Source organism: Canis lupus, chromosome 22 (genome assembly GCF_003254725.2).
Source record: "Canis lupus dingo isolate Sandy chromosome 22, ASM325472v2, whole genome shotgun sequence".
NCBI classification, from domain to species: Eukaryota; Metazoa; Chordata; class Mammalia; order Carnivora; family Canidae; genus Canis; species Canis lupus.
The window spans coordinates 37,784,976-37,811,045 of record NC_064264.1 but is presented as its reverse complement, the minus strand read 5'-3'; the positions used below and the strand labels follow the sequence as shown (position 1 = coordinate 37,811,045).

Here is a 26,070-nt window from a genome sequence, read left to right as displayed (position 1 = left end):
CATCACCGAATGACTTCAGTGAGCAGCATAGCACCCCCACTGGAGGAGGAAGCCGCTTACAGAAGACCCTTCACAACCCTGCACTCTGCAGGGGCATCTTTATTGGAGCAGGTCTGACCCTGAGTCAGGGCAGCGGGGCCTCTCCCAGCGGACCAACAGAGGCCCAGAGCAGGTACGAAGTCTATTGATCACAGAGTGCTCTAAAGCATCGGCTTCAGTTCTGCTGGAAATAGGGCTGGTATTTCTCTTTCTCTTTTTTCTTTGGAATCAGGCTTATAGGCTTTTTTGTTGTTGTTGTTGTTATTCATTTGTTTATTTGTTTGGTCCATTTCTGTTTCTTTTTTCCAGTTAGGCTGCTCTTATTTTTCTTTTTTCCTTCTTTCTTTTTCTTTGGACTCAGGCTTAGTTTTCCATTTATCTGTTTTCTTTGCTTTTTTTTGTTCCTTTTCCTTTTCTCTTATCTTGGATCAGGGTTTTTCTTTTTCTATCAGGCTTATTTTAACAAACAAAGCACACCTGGTTAAAGGTCCAGACACTCCCCACTGCAGGCAAGGAGGAACTCCGCAGAGGACTGACCTGTGGGAAAGAGCAGCCAAAACATAACAGCGGAGTGCACAAAGCATACACCAAAAACACGTCTTGAAGCACCAGCCCCTGGTTGGTGCATGACCCCTTCTTAATATTCTCAGAAGCAGGAAACATAACAAACTTTCATAATGTGCAAAAGACAAAATCCTAGAAAAATGGCAAAATGGAGGAATTCTCCTTAAAAGAAACATCAAGAAGAAATCACAGCCAGAGATTTGCTCAAAAGAGATATAAGCAACATATCTAAACAAGAATTTAGAATAACAGTCATAAGAATGCTAGCTGGGCTTGAAAGAAGCATAAAAAGGCACCAGAGAAACCCTTGTTTCAGAGATAAAATAACTAAAAATTAGTCAAGTTAAAATAAAAAATGCTATATTTGAGATGCAAAACTAATTGGATGTAATAACGATGAGGCTTGAAGAAGCAGACAAATGAATAGGTGATATAGAAGACAAATTATGGAAAGTAATGAAGCTGAAAGGAAGAGGGAAAGAAAACTATTATACCTCTAATATAGACTTAGGGAACTCAATGCTCCATATAGCGCCATAGGAGCCCCAGAAGAAGAGCAGGAAAAGGGGGCAGAAGGTTTATTTGAACATATTATAGATGAGAACTTCCCTAATCTAGGGAAGGAAGGAAACAGACATTCAAGTTCAAGATGGACAAAGAACTCCCCTCAAAATCAGCAAAAACAAGTCCACCAAGATATATCATAGTGAAACGTGTGAAACACAAAGATAGAGAGAGAATTAGGAATGCAGCTCGAGACTAAAGATCCTTAAACATCTAGGTAGACACAGTTAGCAGCAGACCTATCCACAGAAATGTGGCAGGTCAGAAGACAGGGACATGATATATTCAGTGTGTGAAATGGGAAAAATATGTAGCCAAGACTACTTTATCCAGCATGGCTGTCAGAATAGGAGAGATAAAGAGTTTCTAAGACAAGCAAAAACTAAAGGAGTTTGTGAGCACTAAATCAGGTCTTTAAGAAATATTAAAGAGGATTATTTGGGCGGGAAAGAGAGACCAAAACTAATAAAGAATAGAAAGGAACAGAGACAATTTACAGGAATAGCGACTTTAGAAGTAACACAATGGCACTAAATTCAAATCTATAAATAATTACTCTGAGTGTAAATGGACTAACTGCTCCAATTAAAAGACACAGGATGTCAGAATGGATTAAAAAAAAAAAAAGAAAAACAAAAAACAGGGACACCTATGTGCTATGCAGTTGAACATCTGCCTTTGGCTCAGGACATCATCCCGGGGTCCTCAATGGGCTTCCTGCATGGAGCCTGCTTCTCTTTTTGCCTATGCCTCTCTGCCTCTCTCTCGCTCTCTCTCTCTGTTTCTCTCATGAATAAATAAATAAAATCTTTAGGAAAAAATCACAAGACTCTTTGATATCTTGCTTACAAGAGACTCATTTTAGACCCAGAGACACCTCCAAGGGGATCCCTGGGTGGCTCAGCAGTTTAGCACCTGCCTTCAGCCCAGGCCGTGATCCTGGAGTACTGGGATCGAGTCCCACATTGGGCTCCCTGCATGGAGCCTGCTTCTCTCTCTGCCTGTGTTCTGCCTCTCTCTCTCTCTCCCTCTCTCTCTCTCTCTCTCTGTTTCTCGTATGAATACATAAATAAAATCTTAACAAAAAAAAAGACACCTCCAGATTGAAAGTGAGTGGATGGAGAATCATTTGTCATGCTAATGGACATCCAAAGAAAGCTGAAGGAGCCATTCTTATATCAGACAAACTAGATTTAAAAGTAAAGACTGTAACAAAAGGTTAAGAAGTGTACTATATCATAATAAAGAGGTCTATCCAAAAAGAATATCTGACAATTGTAAAATTTTATGCCCCCAACTTGGAAACAGCCAAATAGACGAATCAATGAATAACAAACATAAAGGAACTCATTGATAATAATATAATAATAATAGAAGACCTTAACATCCCATTCACAGCAATGGACAGATCATCTAAGCAGAAAATCAACAGGGAAACAATGGCTTTGAGTTACACACTGGACCAGATGGACTTAACTGGTATATTTAGAGCATTTCATCTGAAAGCAGCAGAATACATATTGTTTTTGAGTGCACATGGAACATTCTGCAGAATAGATTACATACTGGGTCACAAATCAGGGCTCAATCATTACAAAAATATTGAGATCATGCCATACATATTTTCTGACCAAAACACTATGAAACTCGAAGTCGACCAAAAAAAAAAAAAAAAAATTGGAAAGACCATAAATACATGGAGGTTAAAGGAGATCCTACTAAAGAATGAATACATTAACCAGGAAATTAAAGAAGAAATAAATTTAAAAACTACATGGAAGCGAATTAATTGAAAGCACAACAGTCTAAAATGTTTAGGATGCAGCAAAGGTGTTCATTAGAGAGAAGTAGATAACGATACAGACCTTCCTCAAGAGTTAAGAAAAATCTCAAATACACAACCTTACACCAAAAGGAGCTGGAAAAAGAATAGCAAATAAAGCCTAAAACCAGTAGAAGAAGGGAAACAGAAAGAAATAGAAAATTTAACAGACTCATAAGAACAAAGATTGAATTGGTAATCAAAAATCCAATATCAATTCAAATCCTAACTCTTAAATAAAGCCTTTCATTAGTTGAAAAAAATATTTTTAAGGATTATATCATGACTGTCTTTCAAATATAAAATGACTACAAAACAAAGATTTTATATACTTATTATTTACTGAGAGAATCAAAAAGATGTACTACTAGTTTAAAGGAGAATTCAAAGAGCAGACACACATGCAATCAGAAATATTGTAAATACACAAGACAGTTAACTTCTCATTCAGGAATTATTTGCATTGTTTTCAACTCTTTCTGACTTAGAGTCTTTTAAACTATCTCAATTCTCAATGACAGTGAACATCTGCATATCATACAAAATCCTATAACCCAGATTACTGTGCTAAATAGAATACCCAATAGTGGATTTCTGTAAATGCCCATTTTAAAAATCTTTTACAATTTTCCCCAGCACTGAGCACTTACATTTGACACTCTTCCCTTCTTTTCAAAACTCTGCAACATTTACAACAGTTATGGTTGATCCCTTAACATCTCAAGGGTATTCCAAGGCCAGTGGTAGCAGAATCATTTGGAAGATTGTTATAAACACACAATTTCAGGCTTTACCCCAATACTTCTGAATCAAAAACTACATTTTAACAAGATCCAGGTAACTTATAAGCACACCAACATCTTTATATCATATAAATGAACACTAGTATAAACAGTATTGTATTGTTCACTATTATACTCTATCTTAATAAGTACCTTTATTTCCACATTCTTTAGGTTATACTTTTAAACAAATAAAGTGATTGATTCAAATAATCAAAAACTATTTTCTCCAAGAATGGTAGCTGCTGCCACATTTTTTTAAGACTTTTTTTTTTAAGATTTATTATTTATTTATTTGTTTGTTTATTTATTTATTTATTCATGATAGACACAGAGAGAGAGAGAGAGAGAGAAGCAGAGACACAGGCAGAGGGAGAGGCAGTCTCCATGCTGGGAGCCCGATGTGGGACTCGATCCCACGACCGTAAGACTGTGCCCCCGGCCAAAGGCAGGAGCCAAACCGCCGAGCTACCCAGGGATCCCCTGCTGCCACATTTTTTTATGAATTTTATTTTTTTAAGAATCAGACATTCTTTTGTTTTTCAAGATTTTGTTTACTTATTTGTGTGGGGAGCAGGGGTGAGAGAACATGAGTGAGGGGGGCAAAGGGGGGGGAGAGGGAGAGGGAGAAGATTTCCCTACTGAGCAGGGGCCCTCTTGAGGCTCATTCCCAGGACCCTGGGATCATGACCTGAACCACAAGCAGATGCTTAACCCACCAAGCCACCCAGGTATCCCTTACCAGACGTTCTTAACTGACTTTGAAACATTCACTAGAGGATACTTGTGGAGATATGCAAATCAGAAAATTAGAGCTGAGTTCATTTTGTACCGGAAAAAAACAAAACAAAACAGAAACATCAGAACTATGAAAAGGAAATTTTTTTGTACTTCTGCAGAGGTTTACAGAATATGTCACTGCACATTTTTATAGGTAAATAAAAGACAAATACCATCTTTCAAGGGAAGACCAATCAGTAGTTAATTTGCTAATTAAAATTCTACAAGAAGGGAAAGAGTGTCTATTTTACTTGATCAATATGATATTCCCAACAGTGCAATGTTTCTCAAGATATCAAGCAAATAGTTTTGATATCCCAGTCTTGGCAAGTGGGAATTGAGTCAACTCAACACATGAGCAAAATATAATTAAAAAAAAAAAAAAAGATTCTTAATTATGAGTGTGGGTGAGGATATGGAGATAAGGGAGCTCCCCTGCACTGTTGGTGGAAATGTAAATTGGTCCAACTACTATAAAAAACAGTATTGAGTTTCCTCAAAGAAAATTTAAAAAGAGGGTTGCCTGGGTTGCTCAGTGGTTGAGCATCTGCCTTTGGCTCAGGACCTCATCCTGGAGTCCCGGGACTAAGTCCCACATTGGGCTCCCTGCACGGAGCCTGCTTCTCCCTCTGCCTATATCACTGCCTGCCTCTCTCTCTCTCTCCTTCTGTCTCTCATGAATAAATGAATAGAATCTTTTAAAAAAAGAAAATTTAGAAAGAAATATAATGCAAACCAGTAATTCCACTATTGGGTATTTGCTTAAACAAAAACACAAATTTGAAAAGATAAATTCACAGCTATGTTTATTGCAGCATTATTTACAATAATTTAGATATGGAAGCAAGCTAAGTGTCCACTGAGTGATGAATAAAGAAGATGATTATACATATGATGGAATATTAGCCATAAAAAGAATAAGATCTTTTTTGACAAGCCATTTTTGACAACATGGATGGACCTAGTAGGTATTACACTATGGCAATTAAGTCAGAGAGAGAAATACAAATGCCATATGATTTCACTTATATGTGGAACCTAAAAAAGCAAATGAATGAATAAACAAAAGGCAGAATCAGACTCATAGGTACACCAGGGTGGCCCAGAAGTTGAGCGTCTGCCTTTTCGCTTAGGGTGTGGTCTCGGAGTCCTGGGATTGAGTCCCATATCCAGCTCCCTGCATGTAGCCTGCTTCTCCCTCTGCCTATGTCTCTATCTCTCTCTCTCTATGTCTCTCATGAATAAATAAATATAATCTTAAAAAAAAAGAAAAGAAACAGACTCATAAATGCCGAGAACAAAATAGTAGTTGCCAGAGGGTAAGGAGTTGGTGGCTCCAGTGAAATAGATGAAGGGGATTAAGAGGTACAAACTTCTAGTTATAAAATAAATAAGTTAGAGAGATGATAATTATGGGATAGGGATATAGTCAATAATATTGCAACAATATTGGGTAGTGACAGATGAGGAATACATTTACTGTGGTAAGCATTGTATAATGTAAAGAATTGTCAAATCATGTATTTCTGAAAGTAATATAACATTGTACTTCAACTACACTTCACTAATAAATATTTTAAATAAATACAAAGAGAAATTCACAAAGCAAAATGAAATTCCCAATCCACCCCCATTTTTTTTAGTTTCTTATTAGACTGAAGCATATTATTTCAGCTAATTATATTAACAAAAAAGTGTCATAGGGATAAATAAATATAGGGATAAAAACAAATTTTCATACAGGAGCACATAATTTGTTGTTGGAGGTTTTTTGTTGTTTTGTTTTGTTTTGTTTTTGAAATTAAGCAATTCTTACCATGAAAAAAATACCTTTAAGTGTAACAGTGGTTCACCTGAACTTTCATTTAGGGTCATTTGTTAATTAATATTGAAGTATTTTACTTTTTTAAAAGATTTTATTTTTCTCTCCATGAGAGACACGGAGGAGGCAGAGACATAGGTAGAGGGAGAGACAGGCTCCCCATGGAGAGCCCAATGCAGGACTCTATCCCAGGAGCCTGGGATCATGAACTGAGTCAAAGGCAATGCTCAACTACTGAGCCATCCAGGTGCCCAGTATTTTATTTTAAATGTTCTGTCTTTTCCCAAAATCTCAGATGTTTTTATTAGCGAGATCTGTTGGGAATAATGTTTTAAAAGTTCAAATTTTGAAATACAAAGTTCTATACTACTTATTTCTTGTTGCTAAAAAGAAAGAGTAGTCCAAGAATTAAATGCAAGAACAATGTCATTAGTTGTTCAGTATTCAATAACTACCTGTTCATCTCTACAGAATTGTTTTGCTAGCAGTCTTTTAAGATGGGAGAAAATGTAATGTTTAATATACACATAACATTTCCCCATCTTGTATAATCTTATAATAAAGAAAAAACATCATTCTATGTATAAATAATGGCAGAAAGTTAGATCATGTGCCCTGAGTTCCGCAACATGAGACAGGACTCCCTGCTTAGTTCTTGAATTTCAATGGACGTGAAATACATAGATCTATAAATGTGTGTTGTATTCAGGCATCATAAATTAAAATCTCAAAAGTTAATCTTTAGACATTATTATACAGCAAAGAGAAAATTCCACCAATGCTCACTCAATTTTTACTTTTTTTTTCCAAAATAAAACAATTCAAACCATTGTAGTCATTAAAAAGAGCTTTCCAGTTTTCAAAACTTTTGAAAGTTATTTCTCACCTGCAATAGTTTTATATCCAACCCTCAGGGAAGCTTTTCTTCAATTGTTTTCTTAAAGATCAAGCTTCTGCTAGTTTTGGTTTGCTGTTGAGTAAGGCACTTTGTCTCTTGCCCAGTCTTGTTTTGGTGTATCATTTTGTGTTTGAGGGTTGGATTAACCCAACTTCCTGTTTTATAATCTTCTGACTCAACAGGAAAGAAAGATGAGTTTTGAATCTCAGGTCTTCTTTTTTTTTTTTTAAGATTTTTATTTATTTATTCATGAGAAACAGAGAGAAAGAGAGGCAGAGACACAGGCAGAGGGAGAAGAGGTTCCATGCAGGAAGCCAGACCTGGGACTGGATCCTGGGGTCTCCAGGATCACACCCTGGGCTGTAGGTGACGCTAAACCGCTGAGCCACTCGGGCTGCCCATGAATCTCCTGTCTTAAAATACTACTGTACAAATGTACATTAAAAAAATGGTTGAGGGATCCCTGGTGGCGCAGCGGTTTGGCGCCTGCCTTTGGCCCAGGGCGTGATCCTGGAGACCCGGGATCGAATCCCACATCGGGCTCCCGGTGCATGGAGCCTGCTTGTCCCTCTGCCTGTGTCTCTGTCTCTCTCTCTCTCTCTCTCTCTCTGTAACTATCATAAATAAATAAAAATTAAAAAAAAATGGTTGAACTTTAAACTTCTTTACAGTTTTAATTTGCATTTTAAAAAAGTTTTTATTTATTCATGAGAGACTTACAGAGAGAGGCAGAGACATAGGCAGAGGGAGAAGCAGGCTCCCTGTGGGGAACCTGATGAGGGACTGGATCCCAGGACCCCCATGATCATGATCTGAGCCAAAGGCAGATGCCTAACCACGGAGCCACCCAGGTTCCCTTTAATTTGCATTTTTAAGGCAGTTTTTTTCTTTTCTTTTCTTTTCTTTTTTTTCTTTTTTTTTTTTTTAAGGCTGGAATGAAAGAAAATCTGATATGATGATGATGGTTTGTTTGTTTTTTACCTATGGTGTTTAAGGGACAACTAAAAGACATAAGTCAAGTTGCAAAAGCATTTAAGTGAATGTTGATATTTTACTAACAACAAAGATTTTACTAAGGCATTTTATAGAGCTAAATATTTCCCAAGCTAAAAAATATTTCCCCTTTCCTCACTTCCCTGCCAATCTTGTCTCTCTAATTGGGTTTCCTGGTTCAGTAATTTGTGCTTCTCTCTTTATCCACTCAAAAATATGTATTTAAATCAAGATGGTTTATTGGATGCATGCCTAAGAGATATAAGACATTCACCACAGGTAAAGAAAGCAAGTTTAAAATTTATATAATTCATAATGTGTTTTCAATGAATTCATTTGAAAAAACAGCTCTCTCTCCCACTCTGTCCTCCTCTCCTTCATCCTGCACTCCCTTCCAAAGCGTGCTGACCATCTCCACGAGGCAGGAGCATTAAGATTCTATTGGTCTCTGCCCATTATAATTTTAAATAAGCCTATATTCTTTCTATTATATTATCCTGTACCTCTCTTTGTCCCTGCAGGAAAGGGAGGGAACTGCAAGATGAAGGATGTAAACACATGAATGCCATTTGATTATTTTATCTTTTAGATTTAACTTCAGGATCATTGGTTTTCTTAGTAATGGGATGAGAGGAATCAAATTCTTTATGAAGGATATAAATACTTGAAAACCGAATTGGGAGAATCAAAACTGATCCTGGAGTATGGTATTCTGTAACACCATGAGCCTCAAGAGGAAGTAAACATGGGAAACAATTGTACAGAAAAATAGTTATTCTGAAATACTTGTTTAAATATAAAATCTAACTTGTAAAACAAACCAAGTCTCTTTATTGCTGTAAAGGAAAGGGTTGTTTATCTTTGGAATGCTATCTCCTGAGAACTGTTACAATTTAAGCAAGAAATAGAAGGCTTGATTTCTCTACTGGAATCTCTCACTCTTTAAATCTCCTATCTAAACTTGAAAGTAGACATGTGTTGTTTCCATAGTCATCAGAACTAAACATTCCTTTTCCCTGGTTAAAATGCTATTTTTTTACAAGAGAAGTAATTTGAAAGAAATTTCCAATCTGTTCTTAGAGAAATTAAGTTTCCATAAGAAAGTACACAAAAGTTACACCTTTATCCTTTATAATCTAGTCTATTTTTCTGTTTACCTCCTGAGAGTCTGTCTATTAACTTCTGGAAATTCAGAAGAACTACATTGAAAGGTTTATTCTCTTCAGTTAAACATTATCACTCTTTAGATGTTTATGCCGTGTTAATATTTGATTCAAGGGTTGCAAAATGATGAAGTCAACTAGTTCAGGTGAAGCACATACATTGCAAACCCAAAGACATCAAAGCAAGTTGCTGTACCCACTCCAAACTGCTATTTAATATTAACACTAAGGTCTATAGCAGAAGAACATGGCAAATCTAAATACACTTGTTATTAGTCCTTTCCTGGATATCTGCTTTCATATATCTAGTTGGTTTTCAGACAATCTTACCCAAAATAAGATTTTGAAGGTCTTTATTACTGTTGTTCAGAAGATATCTTGTTTCTACTCATTTGACAGACATTAAGAGTTTAGGTCTGCAAATGTATAATACATAGCAGAGTTTCAAAGATGAACATTTGTGCTATTCACATGATTGTATTTTGTCATTGGGTACCTTCTAAATTTAGAAAAATTGATTTAACATAATTTTGCTATTAGGTGACTCAGGAAAATACAGTCATATGATTGTTAATTAAATTTTGTTCATATTTTGAGGTATTGTATAGAATGAAAGGTGAGTTTAACACAAATGTACAAATGTACATTTGGCTCAGAGGATAAGCAAATTTAATTCATTCAGAGAAGTTAAATATGTTGATTCTAAAGACATTCTCCTCAACAATTAGGAACAAAATTTATCAGCTTAGATTTTACCTCTCCATTCCTCTTCACAGTATTTATTCAAAAATATTTACTAAAGTTTTGATCAGTGATTATTGTGTTAGATTCAATAACAGTAGTATCTAAAGCATAATGACAAGTAGAGAATCCAAAATTATATAAAATAATCTAATGAATTGGAAAGGATTAAAAATGATAAAGTTTGTTGAGAAAAATCCAAAATGTGTTTGCTATCTATAGGTAAGTGAAACTTTAGAAATACAAACAAATTATATTGAAATTTTCTACCACAACTGTTGAAGCACAGTAGGTAAAGAACAAAATTTATTTAACTTCACTATATCATTTGGCCCTTAAAGCAGTGATGTGAAGTGGATTCTAATGATTTCATAAGAGGAAAAGTAGATGAGAAATGATAAGAGTCAAGTCTAACACTATCCCATTCATGGATGACAAGCCTAAGATTCAAACCCAGATCTCCCTTCTTCCAAATTCCATGTATCTTTTTTCCCACACGGCAATGTTCTGAGAATAAATATCTCATTGAGGAAATGACTCTTCATCAGGTAATATAAGGGACAGAGTCATGGTGAAGAGATCAGTTGAATGCCATCTTGAAGGGCCTACTCAGTATCATGAAGAGATAGAGCAGAGAAGGAAGAGAGAATGAGCAACGTAAGGGATAAGTTGGCACAAGGCAAGTATCAAAAACTAGCTCTTTTCAAAATATCAACACTTTCTTTTCAGAAGACCAGCTGATTTTATTGCTTTTAGCAGTAAGGAAAGCACTGGCTTGTGTTACTACTGTCCCAGGTCAAAATTAGGATATTTATGAAATCTGGATGTCAGGTTTGGTGTGTGGTTTTCAATGCTTAGTTAGGACTGGGGAAAGATTGTGATATAAAAGTTTGAGATTGGGCAGCCCGGGTGGCTCAGCTGTTTAAGGCCACCTTCAGCCCAGGGTGTGATCCTGGAGACCTGGGATCAAGTCCCATGCCAGGCTTCCTATATGGGGCCTGCTTCTCCCTCTGCCTGTGTCTCTGCCTCTCTCTCTCTCTCTGTCTGTCTCTGTGTGTGTGTGTCTCTCATGAATAAATAAAATCTTTTAAAAAAATAGTTTGAGATTGAGAGATGCAGTGAGGGTCTGCTTTGATATAAGGGCCCATGGAGTTTTGGGATGTAATCTGTGCTTTAGTAGTTTCCATTTAAGATTTCATGGGTCTTTGGCAAAATGGCCTCCTCCTGTTTTTTGTAAATAAAACTTTATTAGAACACAGCCACACCCATTGATTTACTCCTGTCTTTGCCTGTTTTTACACTACAAAGTAGACTTGAGTAGCTATAAAAGGGACTCTTTGACCTCCAAATTATAAAATATTTATAATCTGGTCTTTTATACACACACACACATACAAATTGTGACTCTTAATTATAGATGATTTCAATTCTCACAAACAGTTTGGTTTGCTCCAGCACTGAGAACCAAACAATCTTGTTTCTTCAACCCTTCACACACAATTCCTCTTTCAGCTGAATGAAGTCCTTTTGTTTCCATATACCTGTAGGCTAGGAGACAGAATCTTATTCTCTGCTGCATACTGATGCCTCTCAGCATCAGTATTTCCTAGTTAATTAAAATTTTATTTGAGCTCAAAAAACTCTTCTTTCTTTCTCTCTCACTCCCCCTCACTCCTTTCTTCAATTTTGAATTTTTTAAAAATTTCTTTTTTTTTTTTTTTTTTTTTTAATTTCTTACTTAGTAAGATAGTATTTGCTTTGATGATGCCTTCTTCCTAATATATTTCCTAGGGCACAGTTTGGCAATATAAATATAAATATAAATATAAATATAAATATAAATATGCTAAACATCAAACCCTACTCTCTATTTTATATACAGTCAATGAATAAAGACCAGGCTTCAGCATTCAAGTTGTAGTAATAACCTAAAAGAAAAAGGGAAATTTTAAAATCCCATTTTGGTAGGTATTTAATTATTTAAGACAAATTATCCCACAGATATATATGTAAGTAGAAGACAAATAAATTGGAAGGACGGAAGGGAGGAAGAAAGGAAAGAGTCAAGTCAGAAGGAAATTTCTATTAATAGAGCAAACTTTAACTGAAGTGGCTGCTCAACAGCACAGATGAGGGTGAGGTCTATAGTTATCTACCCTATTTTCTCGCCATCTATCTTCTTGCTTCTCTCCCAATTTAATTATTAGCTTTGGAGTAGGTAATTACAAATTGCTATGGAATTCTATACTTGCTACAATATAGTCTATTGCAATTTGTAATTACCTATTCTAAAACTAAAGTCCCAAATTTAGTTTCTTTGGTTAAACCACTTTTTTAAATTAAACACCACTACATTTCATATAGTTGACTATCCTCTCATTGTAGTAATTCTCTCTTCTTTCTTGTCACATTGTTCTTTTCTGATTTTTCTCATATCCCTGGGCTTCTTCCCCATGGGTGTCATTAATTTCTCTTCTTCTTTTTAGGTTTCAGTGGGAACAAGCTCTGCTCCTTGTTCTCATTTTCTTTCTCATTAATTTTTAATGTTAATGTTATTAACTTCATTGCAGAGTGGTTGAAAGCACAGCCCTTGGCATCACACTAACTTGGTTTGAATTCCAAGCTTCAATAGTTAATACTTCTGTAACTTTGAGGAAAGTCACCTGACCACTCTGGGGGGCATTTTCTGCATCAGTAAAATGGAGTTAATTCTATCTCATAGATTCTCTAGGTTAATACTGTTTAGATATTAACTAGGTACATTAAAGCTAATATACATAAAATTAAACATCATTTAATAATTTTAATTTTTTTCTCCCTCTATTTCTGTTTTGGCTGCCAAAATCCTCCCGCTATTGTAGATTACACACTTCTTTGAACTACTTCTCCAGTGTCTATATAATTAATTTTCATATATTGTACCACTTTTCTTTCTTTTGTCATGCATATCTATTATTCCCTTCCCACTATTTTTTGCAAAGATATTTAAAACTCTTCAATTACTCTGCATAAACTTGAACAAGATTTTCCCACGCTAAATATTTTTTCTTCAAAAATTGCCATTTGAATCTCTAGATTAGTCTTAAATTAGTGACATTTTTCTTATTATATAAGCTTATATTATAGAGGAGTAAAAAAAGCCCGATGAAATATGTTTAAATAAAATATGATTGTATCTGTACAAGTGTGAAGATGTTCTAAAGATGCTCTGAATTCTTTTATTATAAAATTCACAATGTGAATAGGTGAACGAAGGTTTTCCAGTAAGAATAATTCTAGAAAGTACATCATCTTTAAAATTTTGCATATTAAATCACTTAACCCTTGTTGACATATTAAAATATGTTTTGATTTGCCTTTGAAATCATTAACAGGAAAGTTCACTTTCCATATATTATATATGTGAATATAATTTATTCAGATGCATAGATTTATCATAATAGTAATATTCACAAATATTAACAAAATTCAGCACACTATATATATATATGAAAAATATATATATATATTCAAAATTCAGCACACATATATATATATGAAAAATATATGTAAGCTGATGAGTCTTGTCAAATGCTCTTACTCTGTGAAGGGATGTGACTAAAAGTCAACAATCAAATTTGTGATTTTCAGGAATTTTCATTGGCTGGAAAGCTTACAACTGTTTCAGAAAAATTAAGTGGGTAAAAATAGCATGCAAAAAAGTTGAGAGTTTATACACAGAAAAATGAGAAGAATCTTATTTTCCTATAGGAAGAAGATATCTCACTTTTTTATATTTAACAATGACAATATAAATAATATGGACAGAAAGAGCGAACCTCATGAGAACTTTTACTCAGCAAATGGAAAGGTTATCATCGTATATTTAACTTTTAAAAGATGACTTAGATTATACTTACAGGTTATAAACTAATTTTCTGTTGGTGTGAAATAAACTGCTATGTCTAGATTTGAGGAACAATGTCTTTATTTCAATATCAATTCTTTCTCATTTTCTTTATAAATTTTGTAACATATTTTTAATCTAATTAGTTTTACTTCTTTCACAAGTTTTTATTTTTTTTAACATTAAAACACATGTTTGTAGTTGCAGGGACCTACTTTCCTGAGACTTTTGCCAGTATTCATTGTAGTCACACTTCTGAGGAAATTCATAATGATAAGGTTGCATCACAGATAAGTCAATCCTCCATGAATTTAAAAATGAAGATGCAGACCAGAAGTTTCTATCATATTTAGTCATGTGTATTTATATTTCTTGATATACAAGAATTACTGATTCTGAACTACTTGTTTCCAAATCTTAACAAATGTCCAATAAAGGAATGTCTTATTTATTTCATTGCATTCCATTGCCTTTGATTGGTTTGATTGTTGCAAAGGTAAAGTAAGCAGCAGCCAGAAAATACATGTAAAACCTCTGTATTAAAACACACAGGGCATACCAAACACACTAGATCAAACAGACAGGGAATATGTTCCCAAAAGATCATCAAGTATTCATTCCCTCACACAATGAGATCCTGCTGTGCTAGGATGAATCATTTAGGGTCCTTACTTTTAGAAAGCTAATGATTTAATCAGTGAGACAGATACAGGACAGAAAATGATATGGTGTTCTGGCACATATAACGATAGCAATTTTTACAGGCAGATGAGAGTACAGAAGAGGAAATGGGAAGACATAAATAAAAGGTTTGTAGATAAAGGAAACAATTTTTTTTAAAGTTCAAAGGGGTTGGCATTTTCCATAATAATATTGGTAAAAAGATATTGCAAACCAAGGGACATCATAAGCAAAATCAATAATTTAAGAAGACTCCCTGAGTCCACAGTGAATATGGGAAAATGTAAGCGTGTAGAGTTATAGCATATAAAGCGTGAGTTAAGGGGTAAACAGAGACAGAGGTACGCAGGAGCCAGATCAGAGAAAACTTTTCATGTCCTATTAAAAAGCTTTCCTTTTATTGAATTGGTAGTTTGGTGCTACTGCAGAGTTTGAAGCAAGGTATTGTATATGTGAAAGTTGAATATTAAGCAGACTATTCTGGAAACCCAGTGAAAGATGGATTTAAATGGGACCAAAACAAAACTAGGACCCTCTGGAAATTTTCTGAATTAGAAACATGATAACCATAGAGGTCATAAAAATGGGAGAGAAGATTAATGTTTGAGAATTTTTTCAGAAGAGTTAACAGTAAGATTTGCCTAGGTAATGCAGATAAGACCAGGAAGGACTCTCAGCTTTTATTTGCCTACGTGATAGCAGTAATAGCTGGTAAGTAGCTAGGTAACGTTTAAGAATGTCATATAGATTTTGAAGTGTCTGTTATATACAAGTAAAGATGTTGAATAAATACCTGATTATTGAATATGGAGTTCGGGAGAGACATCTGTGCTAGAAATGCAGCTTAGAGTTTCTTCAGCATATCTGTAATAAAAGAAAGAGATTAGGTCACTCAAAGAGGGGACTAATGAAGAAGAAGTTCATAGAACCAACAATAAATCCCAGGGTTTGGGATCCCTGGGTGGCGCAGCGGTTTGGCGCCTGCCTTTGGCCCAGGGCGTGATCCTGGAGACCCGGGATCGAATCCCACGTCGGGCTCCCAGTGCATGGAGCCTGCTTTTCCCTCTGCCTGTGTCTCTGCCTCTCTCTCTCTCTCTCCTCTCTCTCTGGGACTATCATAAATAAATAAAAATTAAAAAAAAAATCCCAGGGTTTTATTAAGTGAGAGGAAAGAAAACAAATCAGGTACAAAAACTAGAGGGACATTTTCAGGAAGTTAAGAGATCTAATGATAGAAAAATTAACAGAATAGAGAATTTAAAGAACTATGCATTCTTCAGGTGTCAAATACAGGACAGTCTGTGTTATTGGTCAAGTGGGTCTAGGAAGAAGTCTCCTGGCAGGAAAATCTCGTAGGAAATAGAACTATAAATGCAGCTCGTGTCTCCTTGTTCATGGCTGCATTTATTGTTTCTATATCAAATAGTAGAGAATCCATACCCTGGAAAGTACAGGTTACTTTTATTTTTTTCCTCTCAAGCTAAGGTTATCCACATAAGTGTTAGGTAGACATGAAATATAAATCTGGAGTTGAAATAATGAAATAATAGAGCTGTGATTTTAGGGAAATACATTCATTTTCCACTGCTGCTATAACAAATTTCCACAAACAAAGGGATTTATAACAACACAGATTTAGTGTCTTGCAGTTCTATGAGTTAGAAGTCCCACATAGCTCTCACTGAGCTAACACCAAAATGTTGGTAAAGCTGCACTCATTCTGGAGATTTTGGGGGGAAGTCTGTTTCATTGCCCTTTCCAACTTCTAGAAACTGTTCCCATTCCTTGGTTTATGACTTCCATCTCAATCTGCCTCTCTCTTCCATTTTAAGGATCCTTGTGCTTATAGTGAATTTATCCAGTTAATTGAGGATAATCTCTCCCTCTCAGTGTTGTTAACTCAATTGAGCCAACAAAGTATCTTTTAACATTTACTGCTTCCAGTTATTAGAACAGAGACATCTTGGGGGGGGGGGTAAGCATCATTTTTATTCTGCTTACCACACCCTTACAATCACCCAAGGTTTGTGTGTGTCTGTGTATGTGTATGTGTGTGCACACACACGATTCATATTATTTGTGGTACTTAGGTTCTATAAAGTCACTGAGAATTCTGAATTAGAGAATACAAGACCATTGCTGTTTAGAGAAATACAGACTTAGGTTCCTGTGAGCCACTGGTCATATGTTTGGGTTGACTGATCAATAAATAACCTTGTTTTATGTGTATTTATTTAAAGATACCTTGTTTGGAGCACCTGGATGGCTCAGTCAATTAATTGTCCAACTCTTGATTTTGGCTCAGATCATGATCTCAGAACTGTGGGATCAAGCCCAGAGTTGGGCTCTGTGCTGGGGCTTGGAGCCTGCTTGAGACTCTCTCTTTCTCTCTCTCTTTCCCTCTCTCTCTCTCTGCTCCTCTCCACCCCACTCGGGTGCACTCTCTACCAACCCCCCAAAAAACTTGTTTAATATATATTGTTGATTCATTAATATCAAACTCATAACCAACAGCACTATAACTCATATTTGAACAAAGCTTATCTAACACAAATATTTTCTATGTAAAGCACATCACGGCCTTTTTGCTCTTAAGAACAAGAAAAAGCACTTTACCTCTATGCTTAGGTATTTCTTTAAACAGTGACATTAACAATAAGCACAAAAAGTGAAAAATGTGGCAGTAAATAAAGAGACACCTGTTTACAATATGAGAGTTAAAACAAAAGGGCAGAGCCAGGACTTGTTAGACCTCAGCTAGCAACGTGTGTGCCAGGCCAACTCAAATTTTTCACTAATCTATGAATGTTCGTGTCCATAAAAATGCCACAAGTATTGGTTTTCAGATTAAAAATACATTTAGTGAGTAGGCAAATCTGCAAATATAGAATTCATGAATAATGACAATAACTATGATTGTCTATTGATATACACGCATGTATCGCACACGCATATATGAAATTATTTACAAAAGATAAAGTGCAGTGTAATTCATATATTAAACAGTTCAGAGAAATATATTAGGGTCTTAAAATCTCTCTTGACTTAAATTATCAAGATTTGTGATGCTGAGATCACTTTTCACTTTACAAAAACTTTTCCTGAGTTTATTATCTCTTCCCAACATCATTCCTTTCTTGTCTAATTTCACTAAAAAATAAAATTAAAAAAGTAGTAAAATCAATAAAATGATAACATTAAAAATAGACAAAGACAGTTGTCCTGCAGTTCTAAAAGACCACATAAAATTACTTCCATGAAAAATGGAAGAAACTGTATTCCATTAGGCCAGTACAGAAGAGAATTGAGCTACTCCATTGTTATAGAATTAGGTAAGTTCATGAGAAAAAGGCTGCGAGCCAGGAGAGAAATACAGGAATAGACACAATTATTTTAAAAGGATGAAAACATAGTTTATGCTTACATCAGTTTACAAACAAGGAAAATCACACTGTGGTCCTCAGGAGGATGAAATGAGTCAACAACTTAGAAAATACCACCCATGCATCTGAAGACCATATGGAAATATGGAAAAGAAAATTCTTTGTGTGCCTTTCTAAATTAAAACTGGGCAATAACCAACCAAATTAGATCTTATTGATATTATAAATGTAGCTCCCTAATTTTCCTTTTCTGATACAGTCAATATGCTCTGGCATGTGCTATGAGTGAAAGATCCAGCAGTATACGTGTGTGTTCTTGTGTTTGTGTGCAAGTATCTGCATCTCTAAATCTGAGTCTAAATCTGTGTTTATGTAGACATGAAACTTAGCAATTAGTGACAATTTATTTCTTGTCATCTAAAAGCCAGAAACAAGTAACTGAAAATGCTGCAGCTCTGTACTGAGTTGTAGACTTCATGACCCACATGTGAAAAACAGACCTCTTGACTATATATTAGTAAAACCCCAAACTTGCTTCTAATCCTATTCTCTCTCACAAAAGAAAAATCACATGCATCAAATTGTTCTAGCCAAAAACTAAGAATCATCTTTTATTTCTGTCTTTATTTTACCACTCACATCCAAACCATTCTCAGATTTCACTTCCAACTTTACTTTTTAAAGAAGTTTTATTTATTTGAGTGGGGAAGGGGCCAAGAGAGAGGGGAAGAAAGTCTTAAGCAGACTTCACATTGAGTGCAGAGCCTCAGCCAGGGCTGAATTTCATGACTCTGAGACAACAACCTGATCAGAAACCAAGACTCTGGTGCTTAACCGACTGGGTTACCCAGGTGCCCTTCAATTCTTACTTAAAATGTATCTTGATCAATCTACTTCTCCCCATCTTTACCTCTACCATCTACCACCTTATTTCCATATCATTTTTCTTCTGGACTACTTCAATAGCTTCTTCAATTGGTGTCTCAGGTTATACTTGTGCCTATAGAATCAAATCTGGAAAGTAGTTAATTTTTTTTCCCCCAAATGTGATTCGTGTCATAGCACTTGCTGCTTGATACCCTACGGTTACTTTCTATTTATAATCTAAATTCCTGAGTAGTTGACAAACTTTTACATAATCTGACTCTTGCTGACCTTCATCACTATCTCCTCGACACTTGTCTCTTATACCACAGTCATCCTGGCCTTATTTTAACTTCCCAAACACCAAACTCAGCCCTATGCTGAGACCTCAACCCCTGTCTCTTTGTAAAGTCTGACAACTTCGGGGATGCCTGGGAGGCTCAGTGGTCGAGCATCTGCCTTCAGGTCAGGGCGCGATCCCAGAGTCCTGGTATGGAGTCCTACATTGGGTTCCCAGTGGGAAGCCTGCTTCTTCCTCTGCCCATGTCTCTGTCTCTCATAAATAAATAAACAAAATCTTTAACAACAAAAAGAAAGTTCTGACAACTTCAGACCCAGTTGCTTTCTATGTGTTTTATGCTTTCCTAACACTAAAGCTATTTTAAGTAACATCTATTATCTATTTAAAAATTCCTCCCTCTCCCCCTACATTCAATAGAATATAAACTTTAGAAGAATGGGGAATTATTTGTCCTTTAAATACTCTTGGTTATAGCCTGATCCCCAACATCTAGGAAGGTTTCACTGAATATGTGTTGAATTTAGAGAGAATTGTTGCTATAAGACATAACAAAATGTCATATTTAATATTAGTTATGAAGAATTAAGGAGCAGTAAAAAATATTAATTACATAAGGCCAAGGGTTGGTGGTATGCTGTGTGTAGTATCATTCATTAATTATTTATTTAAATCCTCATTGTTTCTCAGTTTTAGAGGAATTGCAAATAATGTTTGTCACAGATATCTCTTGTCAACATATGGTATCAATTTACCCAATTTTTATTAGGACTGGACATTGATGATGTGAAAATGTCAACATTCTCAAAATTGCTCTTAGTGTGAATGGTCCTCAGCAGATAGGATACTCGAGGTGTGAGGAAGAAATTCACAGCACACTTGAACACATACAAGTATTTTCAATTTTACTTAAAAATTCAGAGTAATCTTAAATGCATCCTTTTATACTTCTGAGATAGTTATTTAAAAGTATAAATGGATCACATATGCAAAGGAATACAAAGGGAACATAAGTTGTAGGCAAACAAACAAAAAAATGCCTTCCTAAAACCAAATATAAGGGATAAGGATGAAAAACAACATGGGAGCTTAAGCCAGTAGATAGGATATTTTTAAAAAATTCAGATAATTGAAAAGTATAGAAGTAGCTTGATTATGGATAAGGCATTGCCCTGGGTATATTTGGAGGAAACTGCACAAAGATAGAAAGCGACCTATTGGTTGTGATTGGAGATACCCTGGCCTCCATGACAGCAGGTATTGCCAAGGACAAGTGTAAATCCTGAAGTTCAAAAAGTGAGGAGTTTGTTTAAAAACAATCTTTCAAAGGCATGATCATAAATGAAAAAAAATATATATATATATAATTGGATTTCATCAAAGACTTCTTAAGCTACCAATTTAGAGAATATTTTGGCAAATCATGTATTTGATAAGGACTTATATCTCATGCAGAATATATAAAGACCTCTTAAAATAGTTATGTTCAGTGAAAGAAGCAGACTAGAGAAAGAGAGAGAGAGAGAGAGAAGGAAAGAACATATCCTGTAATTCCAATATATGTAAATTTCTACAAAATTTGATTTAATTATAAAGTGATAGAAAACAATCAATAGTTGCTTCTATAGGGAGGAAAGGAGTGTTTACACAGACTGTCATAAGGCAACTTTTGCATAGAACTTTTAGAAATGAGAAAGGTTTTCATTTTCTTGATTGGGGTGACTTCACAGGTGTATACATGTGTAAAAGCTTACCAAATCACATATATTAACTTTAAATATGTGCTGTATATGATGTGTCAGTTATACTTCAATAAAGCTGTTAAAAACAAAACAAGGCAAAAAGCTAAAACAAAATAAAGCCTAGATTGGTCCTTTCTAGACCACACGTGCTAAAGAACTGTCACTTATTATTTATTCTCAAGACATATTTAAGAGTAGTTTTCTCTAGAGAGCATGCAGTTTTCAGAGAAAACTAATTTTATTCTAGATGACTGTGCCACACATTAAAATAGAAGCCTCTGTCAGAGGCCAGATCCCAGTCTTGCTCTGCAGTCAAATTTACCAGTGATAAGACAATCTTACTTATTAGCAGATGAAATCCATCTAGGGTATAAGCATTATGTGTCCTAATCAATATTATGTGTCCAAAGCTGATGAAGAATCACGAAGAATTTATAGGGAATCAGAAACATAAGAAAAAAATAAATAAAACAAACAAGCAAAAATAACCAGGAGAGTACCAAGCTAATTATATAATACCAGGCCGAACTAGAATGTAACTAAAACAACACAAGATTCTTAAAAATCCCTGTAATTGATATGCCTAGAGAAATTTGTGAAGAGATTTTAGCTGTTAAACAAACAAAAATACTACAGAAATCGAATAATCAAGGATCAAGACTGAACTCTTAAAGATTAATAAGACACAAAACTTAACTCGGTATTAAATACATATTTACATGGATGACCATTTCTCTGTCACATTTATATCATAACCAGCCAGATTGCTTTACACAGTTCTAATTATTTTTTCCTGTCCAGTCATTAGTGGAAGCTTGTAGTATTAGCTACTTTCCTGAGTTAGTAGTCAAGCCTCTACAGGCAGTAAATACACACACACACACACACCCTTCACCTTGCTTCATCCTTTCTTTCTAACTCCTCTCATGGATGCGAAACTCCTTCTTTTTCCAAAGTTTCTTCCAGAACTGACAGAGTCCACTGCCAATTTGCATTTGAATCTTCAACTCTTGAAAGTCAAAACAGTAGCAGAAATAATAATGGCAACAAAACTTCCTGCTGTCCTAAAGAAAGTTATGGTAATATTTTATCTGTTTGTTTGTTCTGGGTTTTCTATTTTCCCAAGCAGATTCCTAAGCTGTATTTTACTTTTTTCAGTAGTTTCCAGCAGAACTTAGGGTTTTTATAGCAAAATAGATGTACTAGGGATCGCACGAAAGAAAGTAATTTACAAGAACTTTTAAAAATCTACCTCAATGTGGAAAACCTCAGAAAATGAATGTATCAAACGGCAAGTTATAATTTATTTGTGTTTTCTTGTTGTTGACTGGGATCATGTGTCTTCTGGGAAATTTATAAGTCAGAAGTTCAGGAAAGACCGCAACCCTGAAATACAACCACAGCTTCTTGTTCAAATCCAAACACCAAACACTGATATTCAATTTCCTTCATTTACCAGCCTCATTGCAACTACCTGACCTCATCTTTTTTTCTTTTTTAATTTCATTTTATTCAGTAAGCATTTATTTATATCCTAGTCTAATTTCACTGTTCCCAAGGTTTTCAACAGAGTGGTTTGTTCTTAAGTAAACATGAAGTGAATTATTTTCCATTAGTTAAACTCAAGAAATATTCTAAATGTTTTCTTTGCCAGCCAAAGAGCTTATCCATGCTACCTACATTACAGAGGCTTAATTAGCTCCTTAGGTGACCTTGAAACCCAAAGGAACAAAATTTTAAAATTCCAGCCCCTCTGCTCTCCATAAAAGATGGCTGATCTACCACAGAAGTCAGAAAAAGATTCAGGAGATAATCTTAAAAGGAAATTTTTAATATTTATTTTTGTCATACACCTTTGTTAAAGATGCATTTATAATTTTAGTTAAGTAGTTTATAAATACATTTATATAACACATGATTTGTTATATTGTTTCGTTAATATAGAGTTTAGACCAAACTTAAATGCCTTCAAGACCCATGCAAGATAAATATCAGTCTGTGAAGTAGCCATTTATATACTGTACTTCACCATTTCTAAGGTGTCCCGTCTGTAAGACAATCATTATTTATATTACATTATTTATATTATATTATTTATATTACATTTATATTACACACTGCTGATTAAAGTATGATAAAATACTTACACATTATTTAGAATACTTACCTCATACTTATTTTTTTAAATGATTAAGCGAAATTTAAATATATTTCTATCAAATACCTTGTTCATACATAAAAATAAAATATTAATAAATAACTAGTAGGTACAGATTCCTACAACACCTTCCTGTTTAGAGTCTCAATCTTTTCTTGGCTTGGAGACACCCACATCCATAGTTTATTGAACAATATCATCAATTGTATATTAAGAATAATGGTGGGGATCCCTGGGTGGCGCAGCGGTTTAGCGCCTGCCTTTGGCCCAGGGCGCGATCCTGGAGACCTGGGATCGAATCCCACATCGGGCTCCCGGTGCATGGAGCCTGCTTCTCCCTCTGCCTGTGTCTCTGCCTCTCTCTCTCTCTCTCTCTCTCTCTCTGTGACTATCATAAATTAAAAAAAAAAAGAATAATGGTAACTGAGCTTATCTTAAAATGATGCTCTACACTGGTCTCTTTGATTTTCATCCAAGCCACTGCCTCCTATTCTGCAAACCTTGACATATTATATCCTTGATTTCTAGAAATTGTAAGCAAGTTTTTATTTAACAACCAGACTTCCATTCTTTCACTTAAGTATGCTAAAACAGTTCTGTTGGCTGAAACATCAAGAATTTGCTGTTGTCCTGTCAGGCTACTTAGGATTCCAATCAGACTATGCAGCCATTTCAAAATAGCTGCTACTCAACAGCATTTGAATAATGGCATCAATCTTAAGACCCACCCAATTTTAGAAACCACATAACGTGACAAAATGTCCATACTGGAAACAAAGGAATATGTTAAATAAATAGTTTGTTGAAAACTAGATAGTATACACAGAATTAAAAGACATAAATTGAAGAATCCTATTTTTTAAAGATCATGGCAGTCATATAAAGTAAATGTGAGATTCAAATTCGAATAATAAGTTTCAAGTGCACCATCACTTCTTGAGACTGAAAATACCAAGACAATGAAAAAGCAGTACTATTTTGCATAGATTATCTGCTTCTTGACAACTCTACCCTTACCTAGGTTATTAACTTATGTTATTTTCCCATTCTTTTCTAGTATTTAAACTCTTTTTTAGGTTAAAAAATAAAACCACAAATCTACATGGTTTTAATTTGTGAATAATTTAAGTTTAAAAAACTAGCAACAAAAAATATTTCACACATATTCATAAATGAGTTTGTTTACCCATTTGTTTTAATATCTAAAGTATATTTATTACAAATATGTAAAGTATGAAAGGTAGTTATTGAATGACTGCCTAATAAATTATCCCAATCTTAAATAACTTGAAACAATGAAATTATTTCTTAATTTCTGTGGATCAGAGATCCACTTGCAGTTTAGCTGGATGGCTTTAGCTCAAGGTATCTTATTAAGTTGTATCACAATATCAGCTAGACCTATGGGCTCATCTAAAGAAAGGCTTAGATTGTGTGGTCATTGACATGGCTTGCCATGTGAGCTACCTCTTGGTAGGACTGCTGTAGGCCATGCCAACTGGTTTCTTTCAGGTCAAGTGATCCACAAAAGAGCAAAAGATATCACCCTAGGCAGAAGCCATAGTCATTTTGTAACATAAACTTAGAGGTGACATTCAATAATTTCTGCTATATTCTACTTGTGAAAACTGAGAGATGCAAGTCTTTGGAGCCATCTCTGATTCTGCCTACCACACTCAGCTATACATGGTGCTTAAGAAAAAGTTGGACAATTAAATTTTATCATCATCCTTTTGTTATTTTCCCCATAGATATTTATTGAGCTGCTACTAAAAACCAGTCTTTATGCTTGCTGCTGAGGTTGTAATACTTAACCAAAAAAGAATGACTGGAAGCCAATAAAGGCATAAAGCATAAAATATTTTGAAAGATGAGTATATGTTAACAAGCTGGAAAAGTCCAGGTTGAGGGAATAATAGCAAAGTCATGGACAGATGAAATGGCATGCCAAATGTTGGCAATTGTAAATAGTTGGTACTACCTGGGAAAGAGGCTGAAATGGATAGTCAATAGACATTAATTTGAAAAGTAGAAAGAATCCATAAAGGATCTGGCGTACTAGTCAAAAGGACTTGTCAGTTACTATTTAAGATACGGGAAACCACTCCAAACAGAGGTTAACATGACCATGGTAATGTGATAGGAATAATTTATATCACAATGTTAAAGATTAATTTTTTGGAATGCTAGAGCCAGGAAAATTATTTATATAAGGTCCCTAGTTGAAGTAGGATATGATTAAATTAGTACTACAGGTAGAGTCTGAAAAGGACAGAATCAATAATTATTTAGGAGGTATAATTAATGAACTATAATCCCCAATGGAATATGGTAGGGACATGGAGGAGATGATCAACACTGACATGAATTCAGGTTATTATTGGCTTTGGAGAAAAGTGGTATCATTTAAAATTACAAGAAATGCAATAGAAGAAATAATTTTGCGGCAATTTAAATAATATAATTGTGACATATTTAATTTGAGGTGCCTGTGGCAATAAAGTATAGTGGCTGAAAATCCAGTCTTTAAGGAAAGAAATAAATATACACATTACAATACTATTGGAGTTTACAATATATATGTGACAGATTTTTAACTTCTCAAAGTAGAAACACAAATCTCTCTGCAGGCTTGGAAACAAAAAGAGTGCCTTGACACATAAATCTTTGGAAAAGTAAAATTTTATTTCAATAGCCAAAAAGATATATTATTTATTAAAGGGATTCAGAATATACCTGGCCATGGCTATTCAGTGAAAGGATTACCCTGAGTATCCCCATATTATCTCAGGAGATCCTCAAGTGGGTGGCATTGGTATTCTGCAGCCAAGCCCTGAGTGGGGTATTAAATAATCTCTTCCACCCCATTTATATCACAAAAGCATCTACC

General features: G+C 34.9%; 1 long non-coding RNA gene across 1 annotated transcript; it reads right to left on the bottom strand.

Moving 5' to 3' along the window:
• On the bottom strand, nucleotides 1-22,286 carry LOC118351997 (uncharacterized). Its single transcript, XR_004808361.2, has 3 exons — nucleotides 21,918-22,286; nucleotides 15,529-15,599; nucleotides 1-576 (listed from the first exon to the last, which is right to left on the bottom strand). It is a non-coding gene; the product is annotated as an uncharacterized LOC118351997 (long non-coding RNA).
• Between the last annotated feature and the right edge of the window lie 3,784 nt (nucleotides 22,287-26,070).